Here is a 26487-nt window from a genome sequence, read left to right as displayed (position 1 = left end):
GCTGAGACAATAAGGTGAGAATATGTTATTGCAAGCACTTGAGTTATCCTAGTTTAATGAGTCACATTACAAGTAGTAATCACTTGTGATTTTCTGTCTCCATCATAAGGGAGATGAATACTAAATACTCATAGGTATGAGGATTATAAAAGGCAGTGAACTAGCAGCTCTGTCCTCCTTGTTGCCTTTTTCTTCTTCTTTTTTTTTTTTTTTTTTTAAGAAGAAGAAGAAGACATAATACATCATAAGCAAGAGGATCAACCTCGACCTTTTTTAAGGTGTGGCTCTAGTAATCCAATTTGTGGATAATGAGCAATAATCAATTAATCTACAGAAACAGGTGGGGGAGATGGATTGCTTCTGGATTTATTTAAAATTCCTCAAACTTGAAATGAAGACTTGTACAATTTCCTGGAGTTTTTAAGACAGTCTTTAACTGTTAAGAAATTATATAGTGATTTATATGCATATGCATAAATACATATTCATATTTGCTTTTAGTTTTGCATGTTTGAATTCCAGCTGGCCTTAACTTTACTATATCTTTTCCAAACAGAAGAAGTTTCAGAAAGATTTCAGAAAAGTCTGTTCTCACTGCCTTTTCTGAGCAAATCCCCCATGATTCTTTGAGGTATTGCTTGGGTTACAGGGATATTTCCCTTGGTGCACTTCTCTTCCTGCACAGATTATCAGCAGTCTTAATACTGACTCTTGATTACAGATCTTTTAAGATAAACAGCAGATTAGAAAAGCACCAGATTGAATTTAATTTTATTTTTCTTATTTACCGTATAATCCATTTTTGTAGCCTGAAACTAATAAGTGAGTAGCTACACTGAGGAAATATAAGGAAACAGTATAAAGTTTGATGTTAATCAATACAGTGACACTTGTAAGAAGATTCTATCTATACTCTTGTACTCATATTTCTTGAAAAAATATATAAATTATTTTCTATCCACAAAATGCTCACTGTCAATAAAATATATATATTTAAAATAATATATTTAATCACTGCCATTGCATTGCTTTCCAAATTTTTCCACCTTCTGTTGCAGTCATCACACTTTGGCTACTTCTAGAGACAGACAAAGTGAAGATAAACAAGAAGAGATGGAGATCTGTTGATGATGCTGTATGATGACACATTTACACCTTTGTAAGTGTCAAAGAACTTCTTTCTTATTGTCACATTTTTCTTAATAAAGGCAGTGGCTTTGTTGGGAACTGTGTGCATGCTATACCAGGGCTAAATTTGTTTCTAATTATCTGGCACAATTGCCACAGCAGAGCATGCTGCATATGCCAGCACTAGGGAGTTTGTGAGATTGGGAGTTTGTGAGAAGACACATTCTGGATTTAGAATGTGAAAAGCAGCTGAGGAGTTCACCACCAGGCAGGGGTGTGAAAACTTTACTTACAAGTTGTTTTTCCCCACTGTGTCCTCCCTGCAGCTGATAGAGTAATCAAGTTGTAATGGTTTGCTTACAGGCAGTCAATTAGGCACCTAGAGTTACTCCACAGGGTGTAGATTTTACATGAGTGGCTTATTCATAAATAAAAGGAATAACTTCATATTTTGCTCTAATGTTCTCTGTTCATAAACATCAGCACATTATTTATTTCAAATCTTGTCACTCTTATATGGAAAGTCTTTGTTCCCTTGGAACTGGTACAAGAAATACTGAATTGGTATTGTGAATCTTGCACTGTATGCTTTTGAAGGGATATCCCTCCCTACTGGAGGTACTTTTAAAGAGAGATCAATGCTTCTGACCATTTGTGAAAAAAGAAACTCAAATACCCTGTTACTTTTTTTTTTTTTTTCATATGTACAAAGAATCAACAATTTATTCAAAAATAAGGAATGACAGTCAGTGTCCCTACTTTCCTTGGGCAGCTGAACTGAATTTATTTAGTCAGATGTAGTGAGAAAGCAGATACATGACTTACTGGAAACAGAATGTTAACTTTTCTGGTTTATGTACACATAGATACATATGTGCATGTAAATATAAAACCATAGCAGTATAAAGAACAGGTAAAATATTTAAATATGAAATGACAATCACAAAGAAAATCGGGAAATCACAAATTACTTAACTTCTTAAGTTCCTCCTGATTTATTTTTTTTTTAAATATAATTTTCTCCTGAGCCTCTAAGAAGATTCTTCACATAACAAGCATTAATCCCTCCACATCCCCTCCCACCAATCTATACATTGCAGTTATTGTAGTCTGTTATCAACACTTTTTCCTCTTCTCTCCACCCCCATGTCCTTCCCCTCCTTTCTCTCACCCTTAAAGTCACTGTGGACTTTAAGTGGCACGTGGGAGGGATTAAGTTTAAGCGGCCAGCAGACAGACAGCAGGAAAAGGCTGTATATACAAATGTGTCCCAGGTGTCCTGACATGTCCTTGCCCTGCAAATGGTCACACTTGCTGTTGACAGGATGACGAACTTCAGCCCAGAATCAGTGCCCATAATAAGACAATGATGTCACTGACTCAGTCCCTTTGTAGACTGTTCTGGAAGAGTGAACACAGCTATGATGCTAATGCAAATAACTGTAAAAAGCATTTATTTTGTAGGAAGATCTTTTCATGTAAGAGAGATATTATTTGTTCTCGTTTTTTCAATATTTAATATATTCTTTCTAAATGGTGTCATTCACTTCTCTAGCACCATGTAAATAAACATGTATAAATACAAAGCATCTGTTAATAGTCATTGGGGGATCTATTTAAGGAGTAATAAGCATCTCCAGGTCATAAAAGATTAAATGTCTGGCCAGAAAACTTTGGATGTTGACATTCTATGGCTATTGTTATTAGACCTACATTTGCCAGGTTTCATAAAACACTGCCTGTCACTGTACATTCACCCTGCAGTCAGCTCTCCCTCCAAGGATAAGTGAGATTTTATAGCATCCAGTGTACAGCAAGGAATACTTATGAGAACTTTGATAAATATATATAAATATATATATTCTTATATATTTTAATGTAAATATTCATATTTATACACACTATATATTAATATATAAAAATTCCAGTTATTCCTGGAAAAAGGAATATGACAGCATGAAAGGAGTGATATAGCAAGTATGCTTCTTAGACTAGATTTTACTTTGGGATCCATTATTTATTTATTTATTTATTTATTTATTTATTTATTTATTTTTCCAGACAAGAATTTATCTAGAGATATTTATATAGAGATATTCAGGTTGGAAACTAGTAGAAATTTATTTTTGGAAAGAGTAGTCAGGCACTGGAATGGGCTGCCCAGGGAGGTGGTGCAGTCACGGTCGCTGGGGATGTTTAAGGAAAGGTTGGACGTGATGCCTAGAGATATGGTTTAGTGGGTGACATTGGTGGTAGAGAGTTGGTTGGACTAGATGATATTGGAGGTCTTTTCCAACCTTAATGATTCTATGATTGCTTTTAGTTAGTTTGAACATTATTTCATAAAGTTGTTTGTCTGTTTGGTTGTTTTTTTGACTGATCACCATTTATTAACTTATGGATTCTGCAGCTGGAGAGTTCAGAAGGAGACATGGAGTGGAAAAGGCTAATAGAGCCATACTCCAGTTTAGAAGGAGTAAGCTGGATGTAAGAATTAACATTAATAATGGCCTCCAGGGTTCTTTTGTCTGAGTAAGCTAAAAGAAGCTCAAACTTTCATAGCAACTGTATTAGCTATTGTACATAATTTAAATGTACACCTATGATATAATAGCTTTGACTGAATCCCCATGCTATAGCTGCCTGGAATAGAGGGTTTTCATTTCCACAGACTTCACTGACAAGAGTAGTCTCATTTTCCTTACAAACATACTTTAAGGCTTTGATTCCTAAGACAGGTCAGTGGTCCTCTGGACCATGTAGAGTGTTGCTAGTGTTTTGGCCACGTGATTCAGGCCAGCCTAGATAAAGATGGAACTGCTATGGCACTTTAAGCCTTTTCCAGGGAAAGGCTTATTATGTGTACCGGTAGCTTAGGAGTGCCATTTCAGTAAGTACAGATGTAGCTAGAGCCTGGAAGAGCAAACAGTACTAGCAGGTAACGGGAGTTGTATGGAAAAATAAATTCACTAATCTGCAGAAAAGCAGCATGTAGAGAGATTGTCTGGACACAGCTCTGAACATAGTCACTTGAAGCTCAGAGTCTCTCAAGTGTCAGAGTGATGGGTTTAGAGATGCTATATATGAACAGCTTACATCTTGAAGGTCAGTGCCTTTTTAAGGGCAAAGAAGACAGCAGAACGTACTGGAAACATTTTTTTTCCCCTACAGTAAGTCAAACAAACAAACAAAACAAGAACAAGAGAACAATAAAACAAACATCCACCAAACCAAATCAAACCAAACTGCCTTTCTGACAGTGCATACTCTTTAAATTTATAGCCCATTCTGTTTTAATATGTAACAACCTTCTACAACTACTGTTGTAGACAGCTTAATACATCTGTACTTGAAGATGACTTACAATCTCAACAACCTTCTGAGCAACCCAGTCCAGCTTGCACAATCCAGAAGAACAGAACTAGCTGCAGTAAAAGGCTAAAGGGCAGTCCTTTCGGCATGTTTGAAATTATTTGCCAGAATTATTTTAGTGTTTAAAGTTATGATCAAATTTCTGTTATCTGTTTTGATAAAGTTTCCATTTTCTATATATTTTACCCACTCGTATAAAGCAACAATAGAATCAAGAATCAATCCAAAATATTTTAGATGAAAACAACCATACAAGCTAAAATTTCTTGAATGAGAGGAAGGAATGAGGTTTACCAAAGGTCAGTCAGTTATTTATTTATTTATTTATTTATATTTTATTGTTCTGTATTTTACTTAACTGGAAAACAAGTGGAAAGCACTGCTTAGACCACCTCTCTCTCAGAGGCATTCTATATTGCCATCCACTGAAGAAATCATAAGACAACAGACTGCCAATCTTAATGGATGGCTCTGAATCCAAACTTTTTCGCAGAGAAGGAGCTGACAACTGTATATTTTAGAACCAGATTCACTTATTCCATCTTCCCTTAAACTATTTTCCAGTCTATTGTGTTCTGATATAGGAAATCATAACAGATATCCTTTCTGGACAAAAGTCCAAGCAGAACCAGGCTGGCTGACATAATTCACGTTTCCAGTGTACACCAAGCCTTTTACACACCAGTTTCAGTAACAGTTTGGCATGCATTCAGTGGTGGCATCATTTCAAGGGATGGAGAGTCATCGGAAAGTTTTTGTGCTCTATTCTCTCTCCTGAAATGGATTTGCTTAAGGGATCAGTGTACAGGCTTCCTGGAATTTCCTTTGTTTGTTAAGAGCTATGTTGCAGATACTGAACAGATCAGACCTCAGCAAGACACCGATAACTTTAGTGTTTACCGTGACATTACATTTTATAATTAATAACTTAGCCCACCCATTGTATTTGACTGCTGTGGCCGGGCTATGAGCAGTACCTATTCTTAGGCTAAATACAGAGGATGATCAACATGGACCAGTCAAAGCTCTTTGGCAGCTCAGTTAGCAGCAGCAGGTACTTATGAAACTGGGTGACTGTGGACACATCAGCTGCACCGCAGTTGTGGGTGAATTCAGAATGATCATTTCATTATTCTTCTGCCAATGCTCTAGACTGACATTGAGCTGACTACTTTATTTATTTAAGTATTTAAACATTTGAGATTATGTTTCAAGCTGAAGCTTTGCAATCTTTCTGCAACGTTTTGTCAGCTGGCTTCTCTCAGTGCAATATCATTGGGACAATAATTATGTCAACCAGCTTTAGAACTGCATAAAAGGAAAAGATAAAAAAGGTGAGACAAAAAAATATATAAAACAAACAAACAAAAAAGGTAAACCTATCACCTCTTCAAAGAGCAGGTTTTCATAGAATAATTTCCTGCTCATAACATCATATCCCATGAATAATACCTCAATTGTTTGAGAGAGTTTGGCATAAATTCCATACAAAGATAACCTATATTTACTAGCATCCAGTAGGTCAGATGTGAATTGAAGTACTCACTAGAGATGTAAGGCCCTAATCTTGCTTTTTTCCCCTTTGATGATCCACCATTAAAGTACTTCAGAATGGTTCTTGTCATCATTAACTTACCTTTTCCTCTCAAGAGCCCATCATCAGTCCCATGTTTCCAACAAGGTTTCCTCTTGAAAGAGAAAAATGAAGGGAAATACCTTCTTGAAGTTTAAATTCAGTCTGAAAGAGATGACAACAATAATTTTTGTTTTAAGTATTGCTATTTTAAAGACAAACAGTGTCTTTGCAGTATGATTGCTGAATTACACTGACAATGGATCTCTTTAAAACTGTAGAGAAAGCAGAAGGTGAAATGGTGCTATTTTGGCACTGTTAACTGCTCAGTTGTTCATGTGATCTTTCATTGTTCAGCCTAATAAGCAGGACAGAGCTGAAGTGGTGTAATGTTCTGTGGATCTAAAAATGAATTAACAAAGTGATCATTGCATAAGTGTACACAGCTATTTGGACCACAGGGCAGGACACCAGAGGGAATTTCCACCTTAGCAGAGTATTGACCTCTTTCTAAAGGACTGCACAAGAGTAGTCTTAGAAAAGACAAACACGTAAGCTGCTACAGCTGCTATGACATCAGTAACACAAAGGCATTGTTGCTCTAATTCCTGTTCTGGGATTGCGCAAGTGACATATGTATTTATCCTAAATCTTAGGAAACTGCTGTGGTGTAGTTCATATTCATATGCTGCTTTAATGCTTATAACATGGCACTCCCTTGATCTCATTTGCTATTTCTGTATGGATATTTACACGATTTATTTGAATTTACCAATCAGTTACACAAAAATAAATATTCAGTCTCCCAAAGCAGCAAATCATTTTCAGTGATGTGTTTTTTGTTTGTTTCTTTGTTTGTGTTCTTGTTTTTAAGTAAGAAAAGCCTCGAGGGTTACATATCTATGTAGGAAATGTAATGCACAAACTCCAGTATTAATAATTTTTCTTCAATTCTGAGTTAGGAATATTTCTTCAATACTCTACTTACATATTTATTTTATTTTTATTTTAATTTTTTGTATATTATTTTTTTCCTCAAGTAATCGTATGCAGCTCTGTTGGTTTTAGCCTGACTCACTGCTATTTGGCAAAGCAGTGCCACTTTTAAAATAGACTCCTTCCTGATCAGTAGGATTATATTGTGATGGCTTGCATCAGCAGGAGGAGCTCTTACATTGAGCTGACAACTGAAGCAGTCAGAAGTTGGCCAGTCATTCCTCTAATAGATGAAGGTGGTGTGGAGTCAGATGGGGGGGCGGGAGGGGAAGGATGGGAAGTTCTCCAACTTAATATGTTACCTTTTATAATAATGCTTTGTTAGTTTTAGTCACACAGAGTATTTGGGGTAGGAGGGTGGCTTTATTTCTGCTATGGCTTTTGTTAAGAGTTCATTCCTGAGAAAGGTTCAATCTGGGGAGCAGATACAGACATTATCTAGAATATGATAGAAGAAGTGATTACTTGTGACCTAATTTTGTTCTGGATATACACATGTGTAAATGAAATGAAAAATTAATGTCGAAGATATATAGCTTAAGGACCACTGTAAAAAAATGTTTCACGGTTAAGGTCATCTGCAAACCAAAAAGTTGTTTCCTGCCAAGAAGTGATACAAGGTTTACTTTGAAATAGTTTTTGCCTTTACAGCAACTTTTTTTTTTTTTTCCTTTTTTTATTTTCTATATTGGATTAATTTTGGATGCAGCACCTCTATAAAAGTTGGACATTTGCACTATGCTTAAATACAAAGCAGAAAAAGTGACAAATCTGTGACTTTCATTACACTGTATGTAAACTTGTCTATAATTTGTTCAGAGAAGACTATGTATAAATATGTGACTAGATCACACACCTTTACACATTGGACTTACTGCTTTAATTTGTGATGCAGAGCTATAAACATAAAAAAAACTGCTTTTAAATGGTCATCTCATTTCACTTAAATTTAGATTTCTTTTGGTGTAGTAGTTCATTGGCTGCCTGATTTACATTACTGCTCAGATAAGTATTTAAAAGGTTTTCTATTCCCCTTTCAGTTCTGTGATATATGTTTCACATGCTCCCAGTCTTTCATGGCTCCAGTGCATTATGGTCACCTAACACCTCCAAGGAACACCATAATTGACTTCCACTTTCCAGAATCATTCCAACATCATTCTAGTGATATCATTCTGTATCATCACTCACCTGGTTCATGACAAATCATAAAATAGTGTTATTATTACTAGAAGTAGTACCTCGTTGTTTGTTAAGCATTTTCCTTTTTCTCAAATTTCTTGTTATGCCCCAGTTAACATAATGCCTAGTATTCTGAACTAGGGTACACAGAAAAAAAAAAAATCTCATGGCAAGTTTTCTTAAATAATTAAATTTATAACAGCATATACAGTGGGAGCAGCCCTGCAGAGAAGGACTTAGGGGTTCTGGTAGAGAAAAAGTTTGGACATGAACCAGCAGTGCATGCGTGCAGGCCAGAAGGCCAACTGTGTTCTGGGTTGCATCAAAAGAGGAGTAGAGGGAGGTGATTGTCCCCCTCTACTCTGTTCTTGTGAGGCCCCAGTTGGAGTTCTGTGTCCAGGCCTGGCGCACCCAGCACAAGGATGTGGATGGATTAGAACAAGTGGTGAACAAAGATAATCAGAGGGCTAGAGCACCACTCCTATGAAGAAAGACTGAGAGAACTGGGGATGTTTTCCCGAAGAAGACACCACTGCAGCTTTTCAATACTTAAAGAGGGCTTATCAAAAAGATGGAGAGAGAGACATTTTGCTCAGGCAGATAATACAGGACAAGGGGGAATGGTTTTAAACTAGAAGAGGGGAGATTTAGATTAGAGGTTAAGAGGAAAATCTTCACTCAGAGGGTGGTGAAGCCCTGGTATATGTTGCATGGAAGAGTTGTGGATGCCCCATCCCTGAAGGTGTTCAATACCAGGTTAGATGAGACCTTGTTTTTTTACAAGGTTTATTTTATAAGTTTTTTTTTTCTTTTTTTTTTTTTTTTTCCTCTTTGCATTTTCTTTTACTTACTTCAGCAAAAATACTTCTTTCAAGTCTGCCTTTATCTCATCATACATCTATGATATAGGCCAATATAGTTTGACCAACCAATTAGGTATAGGACATCTGAGTTTATACTTGCTTTTAAATAAGAGGTACCCTATGATTTCAACATGTCAGTTGATCTCTCTGTACCTAACTTTTCCTCACTATAAATGTGGGTGATATTATTTACATACTGTAGTATGTTATAAAAGTTATTAATACTTCTAAAGGTATTAAATATTATACATTTTCAGGTATTGCAGAAATATATTAATTTTCCACGTTTTCATGTGTGGGGCATACGGTTCTGTTAAAAAAAAAAAAAAAAAAAAGAAACAACCTTGAGATTCAGCAGCAACGTGGATTCCACGTGTACAGGATCTCAGAACACTCTCTTCATTGTTTGTTTCCCTGCCTCTAAGAATATGTAATACCCATCTCTTGTTTAATGTCTCCTCTATTTGATACATTCCTGTTAGATCTGTTTCTACCAAAACGTGCCCCTCTCTTTGATTTGTTCTGTTTCTAGCTTTATTGTACCTTATCAGTAGCTGTGGGTTACCTATGGGCCTATTTTCAAGGAGCAATTATTTTAAAAGAGTTCAATTTATCTGAATGTGGATTATTCACACGAAAATTTAGTAACTATTTATCCCCTTGACCTTTATATTTCAATACCTCTGCTAAAACTCTTTGCATTATTGCTACCTAACACCTCCAAGGAACACCACAACTGACTTCCACTTTCCAATATCATTCCAAAATGATGTAGTAAAAATTGCTGCCTGTCAGTTCTAGACTGTCTTTCATTATTTTTATGACCTGCTTCAAGCTTTGAGCAGATTTATTATTGTTATTTATATTCAGTATCAGTTCCTTAGTATAATTCTCACATGAGAGGGACTGAGATTCCTCTTTAGCAGGTCAAATTATTTTTCCTCATCTCCTAAGGGGAAAAAAATAAAAAATAAAAAGATAAGAAAAGTTTAAACACAATGCTGATTTCTCTCTTTCTTTTCTCATCTACTGAGAATGTTCTCCTGGAATATGCCTATAAACAAACTTGTCATCCTCTTTTAAACTGAGTTTAAAATGTTCCTCTTTAACAAAAAAGAAGCTTAGTGAAGATCGACAAATGTTTTTATTTCAAATTATTTTCAATTTGTTACAAATGAAGTCTCAACTCAATTTGAATTTAGTAATATTTATAAAAGTAATATTTATAAAAGGAATATTTATAAGAGGTATAAAAGCTATAAAAGGCAAGTAAACAGCGCTGGGTGTGCGGGGAGACTATGCTCCACCAACACGCACACACGAACATCAAAAATTCTAAATATATAGAACATCGCTTTTACATACTAAACCCGAGTATGCCTATACATACATACAGTCATGAAAGGTAACAAACAATCCTTTAAGTTCCATGACTTAACAGTCTCCATTTTCCTGATTACAAACAACAGTCTCCATTTTCCATAATTCCAGGGCTAGTCGTGTGAACAATATGTCTCGCTTTAAATTGTCAAGCAACTCGGTCTTCGGGCCTTATGTATCCCGTTCTTCCCAGATTGAAGAAAAGCATATCCATCTCCTTTTCAAGGTCAGTAAGGCCTGGGTCAAAAGGCACGTCCAGGTCAGCAGGGGGCGGAACAGCAAAAGCCTTCGATGGCTGTAGCAGCAGAGGGGCCCATGGCGTAGCAGTCGGTTCAGTAAAGGAGCCCGCAGCTCCCTCACTATCTGGCAAACCACACGTTTCTGACTGTGGTCCCACATGGCTCTTTAAGGCCTCAGAGACTTTCACCAGGTATCGAGCAATCCTATTGCAACCTTGTCGTTTTTAGTTGCAGAGTCCCACACCTTGACCTCAATTTGGTCCCATGTTTCAGGATCGTAAACTGTCCGATTGTTAAGAAGGAGAATACACTGTAAGGTTACCGGGACAGTCTTTGTTTCTAAGGATGTATGATTCCCCATAATGCACAACTGCTTAACAGCGAGGGGCAGTTGTGTGCACAGGTCCGCTTCTCTCAGCGTGAGCTCCTTTCCAGTTCCGGTGCGCCTGTTTCCAGCGACTTTCTGTACGAGCTTCTCTGAGCGGTTTGCTGAGTTTGGCCGAACCCATCTTCATGAGGCAATCAAAGTGCCTGTTCCCGTCCTGGTTTCCGTTCTGCTAGCCTGCTCCTTTTCATTCCTTCTTTCTGCTTCTTTTATTGATGACATAACTTCATCGTGTTGCCTTTTTCTTTCATCTTGAGGGCAGGCTCCCCTCTTCTACCCTTCTCCCCACAGCAGTTCTTTTCAAAACAACTTTTCATTGGTCAAACAACTTTGAATATAGCAACAACAGCAAACACCCAGAAACTTCCGTGCCTTAACTGCTGGAGAACAAGAAACCTGAGACTGCACGGAGTCTCCTGAATCACCCTTCTTTGTTCCCTCTAAACTCTTTTATATTCCTAATGGCCTCATCGTTAAGAGCCTAATGTATCATTAACCACGGGGCTTTCCAACCCCCATGGCCACACTCCCAAATCTCCACCTTCTTTATTAATATCAACCATTTTCTTGACACGAATTATCACTCCATATATAACAAATTCAAGTTGATAATTTTCTAGTTGGAATAAGATCCATCTTTTTATCTTTCTCGACCCCTTCAGTAGCTGATAAAAATGTAAGTTTCCTTCAGTTCTCTCATGTCTTTGCATCTGTTGCATTTGCTGCAGTGATGGATTTTCAATTCGTTTTACAACTAGGGTAAGAAGCCATTGCAAAGAATTGGGGCAATCTCAATAGTAATGAAGAACGGAATAGAGAGATTACCTTCTTCAGAGCCTTATCCTCTTTCTATAAAAGATCCCTGTTCAGAGGTATGTGAAAGTGAATCTGTGATCTTATCTCAGGTCAGACATCTCAGAGCATGAAAACAGTGCAGATTTTAGACCCAAACAATCCTCTCAGATAATTGTAAATTGCTGATGTCAGGTACAAGTAGAGACTCTACTACTTTGATAAAGAATCAGGAAAATAATCGGCAACACTTTCAAAATTGTTTTTTTTTTTTTTTTTACTAGTTGAAATTTGTCTTCTATATTAGTTTGTTTGCCTCGTGTCTATTAGGAAACAAACAGAAATAACAATTAATGTTACAGAGAAGGTTCAGAAGAACACCCCTGCCTCTCCCTCCCCCAGTCCTTCTCTCCTCCCCCGCCCCCCACCCCATCCCCCAAATAATTTAAAAATAATTTAATTATTGAAAGGATATGTGGGAATGGAGATTTGTACAGAAAATGATGAGGTCATGAACGGGGAAAAAAAAAAAAAAAAAAGATTTCTAAAGTGAGGTCTGAACTGAAAGAAGTCAGAAGAATTCACATATACTGTGGAATGAATCATCCTTACTAATGCACTCTAAACACAACAGTGGTCAGCCCCCATGGATTCTTCGACAAGCTTGACTGACTGAGAGTTATTTCTACCTGCAACATCCTGGGCATTATGGTTACGGTGCACTTACCGAAGAGAAGATATATTCATTGCACAATGTGAAGCCATCTGTTGTAACAAGCCATAGTGCTGGTTTGACAGAGAGGGAAACACGTATGGGACACTGATGCTAGTATATCGTAATGAAGGACATGAGAGTTAAAACAGTTGAATCCCTAGAATCACACCAGATTATTGACTCCTCTTATGTCTGCAGTTAGAAGTATTAATACTGTCAAATTAAAACAAGCCCAGAAAATTTCTGGAAATGAAATGAAGACAATTGGAGAATAATGGCCAAAACTGTAAAACTCTAAAAGTTAAAACACTACAGCTATGCTTAGAAAACATCTGCAGGAGCTAAATCTTTTGGATTCTCCAGCTGTATTTTATTCACTCCTGTGAACAAAAGCGTTAATAGACATAAGTAGAAATAAAGGGTGCCAGAAAGCTATCTTGACTTCACTTAGTAGTAAGAGCATCTCAATGGGAAGACAAGGTGTTATTGCCCACTTGAGATGTAAAAGGAATCTTGTGTCCAGAATTCTCTGCATACCTATTCCTATGTTAATATCTTCTCTTATCTTGGAAAATATCCACTTTTTTTTTTTTTTTCCAATTTTCCAATTATTTTCTGTGTAACACTCAGAAAATCTCAGAGTTAATCTGTGATTTAATTTAATTTAATTTAATTTTTTTATTTTTCCTACAGAGAGGACAGACATAAAAATGGAACCGCACTGACCAGCACATGTTGGATGATCATATCTAATACTTGTAAACTGCTGTGAATGAAAAAAAAAAAAAGTTGAAAGGAAACTACAATGAACATGTACAATGAACATGGTCCTGTGCCCACTGTACCCAAAGGAAAAATTACCATTTACTTTAATGACACAGAATTAGGTCCTATTTCTCATTGACTACCACTGTTTTAAATGTAAATTTTTCCAGTTTTACTCACATGGAAAACTTAAGGGTGGGCTCAGTTACTAGTCATCAAGAAAAGCAAAATCCATACTTTATGTTTAAAATATATTTTTTTCTGTGATTATGTCCCTTTTTTATTCATTTGCCATGAATATTAGAGTTAATAAGTTTCACTAGGAAGAGCATAAATTCAGCACACATTGCAAATTATTTATGAAAAACAGATCTCATTTTCACAGTCTTGATTGTTTACATCATGATTTACATGCATGTGAACTCTTCACCAGAAAGACTGTGAACTTTTTCCAGCTGTATCATTATTCCTTAAGGTATTTTTTCTCCCTATTTACTTATGGCTTTAGATTCCACAGGTAGTCAAATTAATGTGGAGGAGCAGCCTTTTGCCCTTCCAGACAAACAGTTTTGCAGATTGTTTAGAGCTCTGAAATGATCATCAGTTCATCAAAGTTCACTGACAAGTCTTTTGATGCTTCATCACTGATAGTTCGTGACAAGTTGGTATATAGGTGTATCATAATAATCCAATTTATTCCATTACCATAGACCCTCTGAACAAGGACTGAAGAACATAGGAGCTTCTAGTATCAACAGGAGCCATTTCTTTGTGCTGAAGACTTGTATTTTCTCTTTAGTAGAATTGACTGTTTCTTCTCATGGCTTAATATCTAGAACATGCAAAGAAGTCCAGTCTTATTTTGCTAGGAAAAAGTTTGAATTTGAATTTAAATAGCAGCAGTCACCTTGAAATGCCCTTATGAATGTCATAAAATAATTAATAATAAAAAATACCATTGTATACAGTGGTGAGTTGAGAACAAAAGAAAACAAGATTTAAAAGCTCATTTATAACCTGTGAAAAAAGTTAAAACAATTTACATTGGCTTCCTTGGACATAAGGGCTCTAGGTTGCTGTCCAGCCACATTTCTTGCTAAAAAGTCCTTACCTGAATTCTATAATTTGAGGCTTAGCCATTGCTTTTATCACTCATCAGAGACATTCAAAATAATTAAAGTATTTCCAAGGAACCCTAGGCAGACAAATACCAAGTTGTGGAGAATTGAGAGGGAAACTGTTGGAAAATTCCAGTGATTTATCATCAAGTTAATGGGCAAGGGATTTGATTGGCAGTATCCCCAAAAGGTGAGAAATGCAAGAGAAAACAAATGTCATTGTGTTAAGTAACAAACATGAAAGTTGTCATATCATAATTTTTCACAGGGATGGGTTTGGCTGCTGCTTGGCATCTGGTATATAGTTAAATCTGCATGTTATTGTATCTTAATCAGGCAAATCCAAATGGAAATAAACAAATAGAAATAAACCAATTCCAAATTCTTTAGAAGACTCATTTCACAGAATTCTGTTTCTTCCTGAACTGAAGATGTCATATTCCCCACTAATTTCCTTGTTCTTACTGATTATTCCAGACCTTTGTATAACACTCAAAGCCACACAGTTTATAAAATAGAAGTGGCATTACATATTACTCTGTGATGAAAAAAATATATATAATTAAAAAAAAAAAAGGGAAGCAACAATGCTGAGACAATTATTATACCCCAAGAAAATGAAACCAAGTAGAAAGAAGTAATTGCCTAGAAATTACGCATATTGAAATTGTTGTGTGCCAGGTATTCTCTGCAATCCTGAATCACACTTTCCATTCATTTTTGTGTTGGTGCAGCTCTCAAAGAAAAACAATATTTCAATTTTCCATGCTGTATTCAAAGTTCATATTGGAAACAAATGTGAACCGTCTTTAGAATAACAACCTTCTGTTACTTTTTCCATAAGTATTTTTTTTTCCTTTTCCCTTTTAAGTATGTAATTCCTTCTGTCTGGTTTTATTAAGTGTGTGAAAAGGTAGGCAGGCTGCCCAGATTTTGGAAATGAAAGTTCTCTGAGTAGCTCAGGTGGTTGCATGAAATCCAGAAGCTGAACGACTAAGAAAGAACATATGACAGTATGATCCCATTTTGTATAGGAAGAAAATGAGGACGTCCTATCTGCTGATGTCTCTGCAAACTCCATTCTGAGGTCCACTTACCATGGTGATAAAATAAGGAGGAAACTTCATGGCAAAAATTAGATAATCTGTTTAGCATGCAATGGAAAAAGAAAAAAAAATCATACAAAAATCACAGTATAGCTCTGTTTTCTAAAAATGAGGTTTCTTTGTATGACACTGGAAATATGAATTATGTACACACTATGTCTACATACTTAACATCATGTTCAGTTTCTTTGCTATTCCCAGATACTCTTAAAAATAAGATGGCAAATTAGATGAACATTGACTTAAATTGAAAACACTGGTGACAAAAATCAACAAACCAAACAAATACACCACCAAACTTCTTGTGCCAGGCAAAAGATATATAGCATTTTGTGGCAATCAGCCAAAAACAGACCTGCAGTCTCTTCAGTCTACGACAAACCTTTTGGAAGGAAGGCGATTTTATTTTATTAACTTACAATCATACAATGGTTTGGATTGGAAGGGACCATTCTTTTTGGGACTGTTCTAATAAATCTATGTCCTTTTTGTGCTGGGGCTCCAGAGCTGACCACAGCTGGGGGTCTCACAGGAGCAGAGTAAATATGAAGTCACCTCCCTTGACATGCTGGCCATGCTTCTTTTGATACAGCCCAGGATACAGTTGGCTTTCTAAGCTGCAAGCATATATTACCTGCTCATGTTGATCTTCTCATAAAACACCACCTCCAAATCCTCTTCCACTTATTACTGATTTCCACTGGGACATTGAGCCATTGACTGCAACTCTTTGAATGTGACCATCTAGTCAATTCCTCACCTACCGAGTGGTCCATCTGTCAAATCCACATATCTCTAGTCTAGAGACAAGGATATCATGGGGAACAGTGTCAAAGGCTTTGCCCAAGTCTAGGTAGATGATGTCAGTTGCTCTTTTGTTATCCACTTATCTTATCATAGAAGGCCACCAGATTTGTCAGGCATGATTTGCCCTTACTGAAACCATGTTGGCTGTCACCAGTCACTTCCTTATTTTCCATTTGGTTTAGCATAATTTCCAGGAAGATCTGCTCCATGGTTTTGCCAGGCACAGAGATGAGACTGACTGGCCCGTAGTTCCCTGGGTCCTTTTTCTCTTTTTAAAAATAGGGGTTATGTTTCCTCTCTTTGTCTCTCTCCATATATATTTACATGTACATATATATAATTGTTTTATTTTATTAACATTTTTTTGCCTTTTTATTTCACTTAACTGAATCATAGATTCTAATAATGTTTAACACGTCAAAATTACAAAAGGATTTTTTTAACAAACCACACACACACACACACAAAAGAAAAAAAAAAGAAAAAAAAAAGGAAAAAAAAGCAATACAGTTTAAATAAAACCAAATGCTTGATCAAAAATAATGAAAAACTACCACTTTTTCAGTTCATATTTCTGGGTTACTCTGGTTATTTCTATCTGATTTCTATATCTAAGTGGCTGGGCCATTCACATGATGTCCAGTTACAAAGTTCTCATAGCCTACATTCTGCTGTCATTCTTTCTTGACTTTTGAGGTCTAAGCTGTGGCATTTTACTGGCTCCATCATTGAACTGCAGACCTATCCTGTATTTTTACCATTTCTGTCACAGACTCAGTTAATGAAACTGATGAATAGTATTGAGAATGAAGATAATGGCAACGCAGAATAGCAACACAACTATTGCATATGTCATTGTTCATCATTCATCTTACTGAAGATTCTACATTTGAGTTATTTGTTTTTCAAAGATCCTAAAATCAATGAAAGGAATTTTAATTGGCTTCCTCCTCCATCCTTAACACCTTAATTCTATTTGTGATTCAAATAAAAGCTAGCACTATCACTGAACTTCATTTCTCTCCTTATCAAGGCATCCAGGTTCTGAGGTGATTATCCTTATGTAATTATCCTTATGTAATCTTAATTCATGATATATGTGGTAAGACACATAAGATATATGTGGTAAGACACATGTAGATGTGGTGGATTATTATACAGGATGTACAAGTGATTGATACTTTGGTATTCGTTACAGTCCTTCACAGAAACAGAATTAAGTGTTATGTATCATCAGAGGAACAGCTGCAGAACTGACCCAAAGCTTCTCTAAGATATCATAATGAAGAATACCCATCAAAGTGGTGACTGAATCCAATGGGAATGAAACATCACCAGAATTTTAACATCATTCAAAGACAAATTTTTAATAGTAAGGGCTCTATGAAATTCATTGTGTTTGTTGTTATGTATTATGTATAGTTCCATAAGGCATATTCATAGTTCATAAAGATATACCTATTCATGTACATACATACTAGTCTGATTCTAATGAAAGACAATAAAACTAGAAACACAGATGTTTTTTGAAAACCTCATCCATGCACTTACAAAATTATTTCAGAAAACAAAACAACGTAATCTCTTTATTGATGAATACCTCTCAACAAGACTCATACATTCCACAGATTGTGAATTCTTGAGGCATTTAACAGACGTCTTTATGTCCACATATCCAGAACTAAAAAAACCCAACTTCATTAATTAACAGTAAGAAAATAACAGTAAGTAAATAATAACATTTTTCACATAACTAGAGGTTTCATACTGATTTCTGAAAGAAATATTACAAAAGTTGTTAAAGACCTGAGAGTAATGGAAGAGAACAACCTACCCCTGTCAGATCTGAAGGTTCAGCAAGGCTAGTGATAAATTTGGATTGAATTTGAAATTACTTTTTGTAGAATCATAATTTTTATGTCTTACAGAAATGTTGCAGCAGTTCATTTTGACATTTCCTCAACAAAGTGTATTGACATTTTTGAGACATTATGATTTTAAAGTCTTGTAACAACAGACAAGGCCAACCAAATGGAAGATTCACAAACCAACTAGATGAATTAGCCCCTTTTCTATCCAGATACCCATATCATTAAAGCCATGAGATACACAATGAGGTGGCTTGATGACTTTTTAAAAGATCCTGTCATCTATAAAGGAACATCATGAGTAAAAGTCCAAATATATATGTTGAAAATCATTACTGGAAAATGATGCTGGAATCTCACAGAAGCAAATGACCTAATACTGAGTAGGAGATGTTACACAGGCTGAGAGTTTATTATTAAGGGTTTTGAAAAGCAAAGAAAAATAGGCTGTGTTGGTGTGATAGCAAAATAGCAGCCAAGATACAAGGTGTGACACAGTTAAAACAGGAAGCAAAGATAATTGTCTTTGCAGAAGCCTTTGGATGGAATAATTGTCAATTTTATCAGTACACACATACAACCAAAGATTCAACTGTAAAATGACAGCAATAAGTGATAACTAGTAGAGGTGTGTATTTTCGTAATAAAAATAAGTTTGGTATGGACTGAGAATCATACACAAGCAACATAATTGCATAATTGCATGTTTTCCTCTATAATCAGTGACAGATAACTTTCTTTTCTATCCTTCCATCTTTTTCAGTACAAAATTTAAATATTACTTCCAATAAATCTTTGTGAAAGTGTTTTGAGATGAAATGCCAAAACATGCAATATATACTAAGTTTCAGTATCCATTTTCATTAATACCTACTAATCTGGTTTTAAAATATGTCAAAATTGCAGAAGGTTGGACTGGGATGAAATTACATGCCTTCTAAGTTTGGGGTATTTAAACTTAGTCATGTGTTTTGAGGCATTATATAAAGCCCTAGTGAAATTCAGACACAAGATTTTGTCTAAATTTAATTTCCAGCCCTTGTATCTACTTTCCTTGCTTGAGATCAAGTTAGGTAGAAATTTCCATTTCAGCATCAACAGTGTAGTTAATATGACCAGTTTATGCCACAATAATAATATAACTTCTCCAAATGAAAACTGCAAGCTTAATATTCTTTATTTTCACAGAGGCAAACTTGGCGATTTGCATGGAATTTCACTTACTGCTTTTGTTTGTTTAAGGTTCAAAGCTTGAAGCCAAACTCCAAGGTAGGAAATACCATATGAATCAAAACAAAAGGGAATTTTCATCCCTCCAGACAGAAAATATTGGCTTTTTGGTCAGGTATAATTACAAGGCCTCAATCTCTTTTATTCCCATGAACCAGGAGTAGACAGAAAGATACAGAAAGCTGACAACCTAGATGTATTAAATACTGAATCAGCCTGGAGTGCATTCAGATAGAAGCTATTTTTATTCCAATGATAATCTTGAAAAGGTAGAATTTCCTGAAAACATTTTTATAACATTTCCTCATAGCAGTACCATGAAATGAGAGAATTCTGTAACAAGCTTATTACTTCTGTAAATCTCTTTAACTAAAAGCAAGTAAAAATAGTAAATATCACACAGAGATGTTCTATTCTATTTGAAGTCGTGTAAAACTCACTGATCTCAGTAGATGAAAATAATCAAAAACCTTTCTCAATAAGCACAAGCTTTCATTATGAGCCCGTTTTGTTAAGTCAATGTGACAATAAAGATTATGAATAGATAATAAAAGATATGGCAAAGCACACAAAAGTAGACAGAACGTGTATCCAGCAAAACTAATCAATGTCTAACTATTCAGTAGATGAAGACTCAGCTCTTCAGTAAAAAAAAATAAAAATAAATTAAAAAAAAAAATCAAAACAAAACTAAAAGCTCTTATAAATCCCATTAATAATACAACAGAGAAAACAGCTGATGGATTCCCTTGAAACCATATTAAGAATGGGTCAACTCACTCTCCTGAACAAGGCAAGAAAATAGTCACCAGCTGAGTAAAGCCAAGGGTTGACATAATGATGGATGACCAGATGGTCTTACCACAAAAAGAATAACTTGTCCTCAACAGTAGAACACAGTTCTCAAGAATAAATATATTGACCCAGCCTGCAAAAGAAAATGGAGAACAAGCCAGTTTAAATTGAAGGCCCCCACTATATATGTACTGATATATTCAGTAATTCTCTCTGAAGAGGATAAAGAGGAAAGAGAATGTGAATAAAAATGAGAGCCATGTAAGTGCTTTTGGAAACATCATTTCCTGTGTTATTTTATTTTATTTTATTTTATTTTATTTTATTTTATTTTATTTTATTTTATTTTATTTTATTTTATTTTATTTTCCCATAGATATATTCATAATATATCTATAATATATATATATTCATTTATACTTTATATATTTTTTCTTACATTGACAAGTTTCGTACCAAGCAATGTTCGAGCATCTATCTCCTCTTGAAACAAACATTTTTGTTCCAAATGCAGTTTTGATGTAGTTTTGTTTTCTTCTCTCAGGAATACAATCAGTTTTGGGGAAACCATTTTTTCATTAAAAATATATGTATTTTGTAGTGAAATATTCTATTTGTGGCAAAGAGATCATCTGAAGTTGATTTCTTAAAGAAATGTTTTCTGCTCATTCCCAAGCCTGTTCTTCCATCTAATACTACCACTCTAACAATTTTTGAAACTTTAATTCAGTCCTTATCGAACATGCACAGGAATGGTTCCAGTCCTATGGATATTATGTTACTTTTCAGTATAATTGGAATCAGTTAGATGGGTAAAGAAGATGAACATTTTATTTGAGAGAAAAAGTAGTCTGAGTTCAGAAGATCTGCTTAGAATACTGTACCATCAAAAGCAATACCAGAATGATCTGCTTCTTTCCCAGATGATGATTTGATGATGCACAAGGTAAGTCAGGATGCTGTTGGGAGAATTAATGGCCTTGTGGAAATGGAAGGATTTCAAATGGAGAGAATCAGAAGTTAGAATGAGTGAAGGCATTGAAACCGTCAAGTAGACTGTTTAAGTTATTGCAATAGAGAATTATGTTAAAAAACAAAACAAAACAAAAATTCTTAGTAAAGAAGACTTAATTTATTCCTCTGCCCACAGCACATCTTGATCTTCATTATGTTCATTAAAAGAAATAGAAAATACAAAATCTTTTGATGTAATTTGATCTATTTTTACTTTTTTTTTTTTTTCTGTTCTTTATGAGAATTTAGATGATCCTGAGACAAAAACAAAAACTAAAAAAATTATATAATTGAAATTATTTCACGTAAAAAAGTTAACACGTTAACACTTTTCTCTCTCTCTCTCTCTCTTTTTTTTTTTTTTTTGGTCAAAGTTCCTTTCTGAATTTAATTGTTTTAGACAGAATCCAATCTGAACTTATGTCATCAGAACACATATACCGTAACATTACACATACAAATGACTACAAAGTCGAAGTGTCACTTTCAAAGAAAAACTGTATTAAAAAGAGTAACAGTAGGTTTCAAGTGTTAAATACATGCATATATTCACATAAACATGCATACAATAGACAGGTTTAAAAAATGTATTGAGTTATATTGCATGTCCATATAACTGTCTACATTGGGCTTTGAAGTTTTTTATACTATCTGGAATATACTTGTCATTTGAGGTTTTGCCAGGAATCACGAGAAAAGTTCACTAGAGTTCTCCCCATTACCTTCTTGTATCAACCCCCTATTTTTTTTCTTTTCAGGTTCCCTGAAGTTCCTCTCCTCTGTCAAATGTTGTTCTCTGTTACTTACTGATTTTTTTTTATTATCATTATTATTTTTATTTTTCACCAATGGACTCCATTCAGTTTCTTTCATTTACTAATTTTTATCTGCCTGACTTTTTCTTGTGAGTATGCTTTCTAGCACATTATGTAGAGATAGAAACTGTGACTAATCTTTATCTCATAGGCTTCACTTAAAACCATCATCATCGGTATATTCATATTTACGAAAGAATGAAAAGAAAGTGAACCAGGGACTGTTGAGCATGTCTGAGAAGAGGAATTGGCAGCCAGAAGGAAGGGTGAAGAGACTACAATAAATAAGTTTTGTTTTTTTTTTTTTTTTCTCTAAACAAAATCCTTCTGGCAGCCCAGGATGAGAAGAATGTTCTTTAATTAGCACAGAAGCCTGCTTTAGTGAAGGGCAATTTGACACCATCCAGATAAGGTTTTGATTCCTCTCCCTGAAGCTACGGCAGGGAATTTGGATGCATCAGTCATAACTGGTGATGAAATAAAGCAGAGCATGTTACAGAAGTGTAAATTAGAAAAAGCTTTGTAGTACTTTCAACATGTGCTGAATGTATATTTTGTTTTCTAGGACACAATGGGAGAGAGTAATTAATTAGAACTGTAAGTACCAAATATATCCCATCACTGAAACAGTTGCAACCATATCTCTTAATCAAAGACTTGAAGGTGGTTCTTAGACCTTTCTGAGGCCAAGAACAGGTTTTTGCATTGCTAGAAACTAGAGACATTGAAGATAAATTCTCCAAAGAGCAGTAAAGCAAGTTTAGAAAACTTAGTTGTTAAATACTACTTATTCTCTGTGGTTGTATGATGAAGATGACAATCTCCAAATAAATGGATAAAAAAAAAAAAAAAGCAAAAAATAACCCAAACAACCCTTTGAGATAGGTTACTCTGAAGTACTGCAAGTTTTCTCTGAACATTTCCTAAAATATATTTAGTATATAGACACAGTCAGTTGATATTAGAATGCAATGTAGATTTTAATTATATGAACCTAAAGCTACTATTTATTATTATTCACAAAATATTCTTTTGTCATCTTTCTTGGAGACATTCTGATTCTGTCTTGTAAAGTTTTCTTCTCAGAATTATCTGTAAGTGAATTACTGAAGTAAATTACTGCAGAGGAGTTGAATACACTCAGCAAGATGTAGAACTCATACCCACTGTCCATGGTTTTAGTAAGGTACACATATTAAATCACAATAGTTTAGAAACCAGAAGATATCTCTGATAGGTTTCAGCTAACGCAAGCTTGATTCCATGCCCGTGTTTTTCTTCACTGAAGCAGTAAGCCACTGAACTTTGCTTGAACTCTGTCTCAGAACAGTGCAGTACATATTTTATGCAATACATCCTGTTCAGATTTAATTTGTATTTCTTTTAATTTTACAAAATTTATTAACACTTACCACACAGCTAAGCAAGAAAGACTGTGTGTACTGTTTCATCCACAATTCGAACTCTGTTAAGAAATATTCCAGGCGAAGTTATCCGCACAAAATACTCTTCCATCTCCTAGCATTTTCTTCCTACAAACTCTGAAAACCAAGACAAAGACTTCTAAAATGGAAATTTTGTGCTGTGATCAATAATTCATGACTGAAAGGTTATTTCAATAGCAAGACTCATGACATTAGCAAGTGCTAATAATAGGTGCAGTATATTCTTGAGTGTATTACATTTGAATATAACTCTTCATTTACAAATGGATCATATTTATTAAGATCTTCTTAAGATTATTTTTTTTTTCAGAAAATGTATTTTCTGTTCTGATGAAACGATAAAAAGTACAAGGAAATTTGTTCTCATAAGTATCAACTTTATACTTGAACTAACTGGTAAACTCATGCTGCAGTAAGTGTTGACAAACACAACAAATTTGTTATGCAAATTAAAATCATGTGACCTTCTTCCAGGAATTGTATTTCAGGTCACTGAAATCATGCTAAATATGTTTTGCAGCTTTAATTGCACTCCACTTTCTTCTTTAATTTCTCATAAGCCGGAGTTGTACAGCATTTTCATTTGTCTGCTGTATTTAGTTTTGTTGTTAATTTCAGTGAAGTGGCTTCCAAAATAAGATTCTATTCAAACATACAAAATGATGTAGCAAAATGGCATCCATGTTCATCTCAGAAACATACAAAAAACAAAAACAAAAAACAAAATCTTTGGTTATTGGTCATCACCTTTGATCAATATTTATGGAAGAACATTGCTTCATGCTTTTAGTACTACAGAGATTCCAAGTTCCAAAACCAAATGCAGTCTGGATTGTCCCAAATGCTTATTTGGGAGTGGGCAATAAAACAGCACTATCTGATGAGGTAAATCCATAGAGGAAAATATTTGAAAAAATGTTGTTACTACTTTGACTGGAATGAAATGATACTTTCCAGGAATGGAATTTTTTGTTTTGATTATATATATTGAAAAAAAAAAAAAAAAAGTATGTCCTGGCCACCAGGTGACACGATTTTTGCAGTTGATACTTTTTTTTTTTTTCTTCCTTTGTGGAAATATTTCTAGAAAATTACACTCTTTTGGAAGGCAGCAGACAGTCTGAGTTGGAAAATTAATCCATAAAAATAAGCTTAGTCTGACCATTGTCTCTGCTTTTTCCTCTACTGTTCACAGAAGTTGGGAAGCACTAAGTATTTTCACAGAAGTGAAAAAATACAACACCCTTCACCACATATGATTAGCTCTTAAAGTATTATCAGGAAAAATAAAATCATTCCTTTCACCCAATATTGTAGGTTATCAAAGTGAGCAATTAATCATTTCTGTATTATCATATTAATCTGATATGAACCAGTGAAATACTGTTTCATGCCTTGTATTTGTTATTTTCTGCCATACAATACGTGCCGCAAAGATCAATGAATAGTACACGCTTGTATTCACTAAATATGACTTTTAAATCTACTGAAAAACAATTCAGTCAAAGAAGCCTTTTAAAATCATGAAGAAGCCTGAGGGGATAAAGAAATTGTTGACACTGTGTATGAAATTAAATTGGAGATTTTAAAAAGGTGAGTAAAATCAGTGTATGCCTCCTACCACATATTTACTAGGAAGAAAAAAAAAAAGTTTCTAATTTTCCAGACAGCGCTATACTTTTAGGCTGTATATAAAAAATCTAGAGTCCTCTACATCTTAAAGCACAGATTCATAGAATTTAAGGCCGGAGAGAACTACTATGATCTTATCTGACCTACAAAATAACTTAACCTATTAAAGGTCACCTCTCATTCCTGCAATAGAGTAATTATTCTTTCCTGCTCTATAAGTGAATGTCGCTAAGCCAAATGTGAATTGCTTTGTTTGTCCTTGGAAAGACCCTCTAGAAAAGGTGTTACTATCTTGCTATAAACCAATTCAATTGATTAAATTCATCTGAGTTGCCTGCTTCCGCATAAAGAGATCGCTTTCAGCCCTACGAGAGAATAGGAGCAAAAGGAGAATAGGAGCAAAAGCCCTACAAGAGAATAGGAGCTTATATCCCAGAAGAGAAAGAAAGCCCATGCAAAACTGGAAATTATCTATCCTATTTCCATCAGACTATCGGCTTGGTGTAGCAGAACCCTGAATCAGGCCTACAATGTTAGGATTTATCTTCATGTTTTGTGATAGTTTGATGATACTTGGTTAGGAAAAGTTTTTTTCTATTTTTGTATTTTATTTTTCTATTTTATTTTTCTATATTTTTCTATTTTTCTACTTTATTTTTCTATTTTCAGACTGCTACTTACAGCAGTTATAGAACTCTACAATACCATCCATAAGTTACACACATGCAAATACATGTATACATACATGCAAATATATGCATAGTTTGGAATACATCGATATATGTATTATATAAGGCAAAACTTTTTTTTTTTCTTCTAAATATTTTTAATATCTTAAATATATAGAAGAGAGGACAAAGTCCTCGTTATTGCTACATTTATCTTTCTGGAGGAAAAACAAACAAACAAACAAACAAACAAAAACTGTTTAGTCAATTTACCATGTGCTTGGAATATTTGTTCCAGCAAAAACAAGAATCTCAGACTGATAGAACACAAAGTATTTATAAAGGTTGTTGAATTTCCTCAAAGGTTGCTGAGCTTGCATGATGGGCTTGGAAATTAGGAAAGGCTCAATTTTCTTCTTAGAGATTTGAAATTTAACATTCCTGGGTTTACCGTTGAATGTGGTAATTTATTTTTTAATGCTACCTTTTAATAAGATGCTCTTGCATATGTATTATTTCAAGCATGTGAAAGGTGTTACTTATGTCCATGAAAACTTCTGTGCCCTTAAATTCACATTTATGCCACACTGCTTTGCAGC

At 34.8% G+C, this 26487-nt stretch overlaps 2 long non-coding RNA genes across 2 annotated transcripts in view; one reads left to right on the top strand and one right to left on the bottom strand.

Annotated features, from left to right (window-relative positions):
- Window positions 1–733: 733 nt before the first annotated feature.
- On the top strand, window positions 734–14839 carry LOC311437828. Its single transcript, XR_014693745.1, has 3 exons — window positions 734–822; window positions 1059–1159; window positions 13319–14839. It is a non-coding gene; the product is annotated as an uncharacterized lncRNA (long non-coding RNA).
- Window positions 1891–26487, bottom strand: part of LOC311437827 — a 28836-nt gene continuing 4239 nt past the window's right edge. Inside the window, exons 2-4 of the long non-coding RNA XR_014693744.1 lie at window positions 23556–23684; window positions 6137–6238; window positions 1891–2529 (exon numbers count right to left, since the gene is read on the bottom strand). This is a non-coding gene — a long non-coding RNA (uncharacterized lncRNA). The remainder of the gene's footprint in view (window positions 2530–6136; window positions 6239–23555; window positions 23685–26487) is intronic.

This window comes from Aythya ferina (assembly GCF_964211825.1).
Source record: "Aythya ferina genome assembly, chromosome: 5".
Taxonomy (NCBI): domain Eukaryota; kingdom Metazoa; phylum Chordata; class Aves; order Anseriformes; family Anatidae; genus Aythya; species Aythya ferina.
The sequence above is the reverse complement of the archived record's forward strand: the minus strand, read 5'-3'. Positions and strand labels throughout refer to the sequence as shown.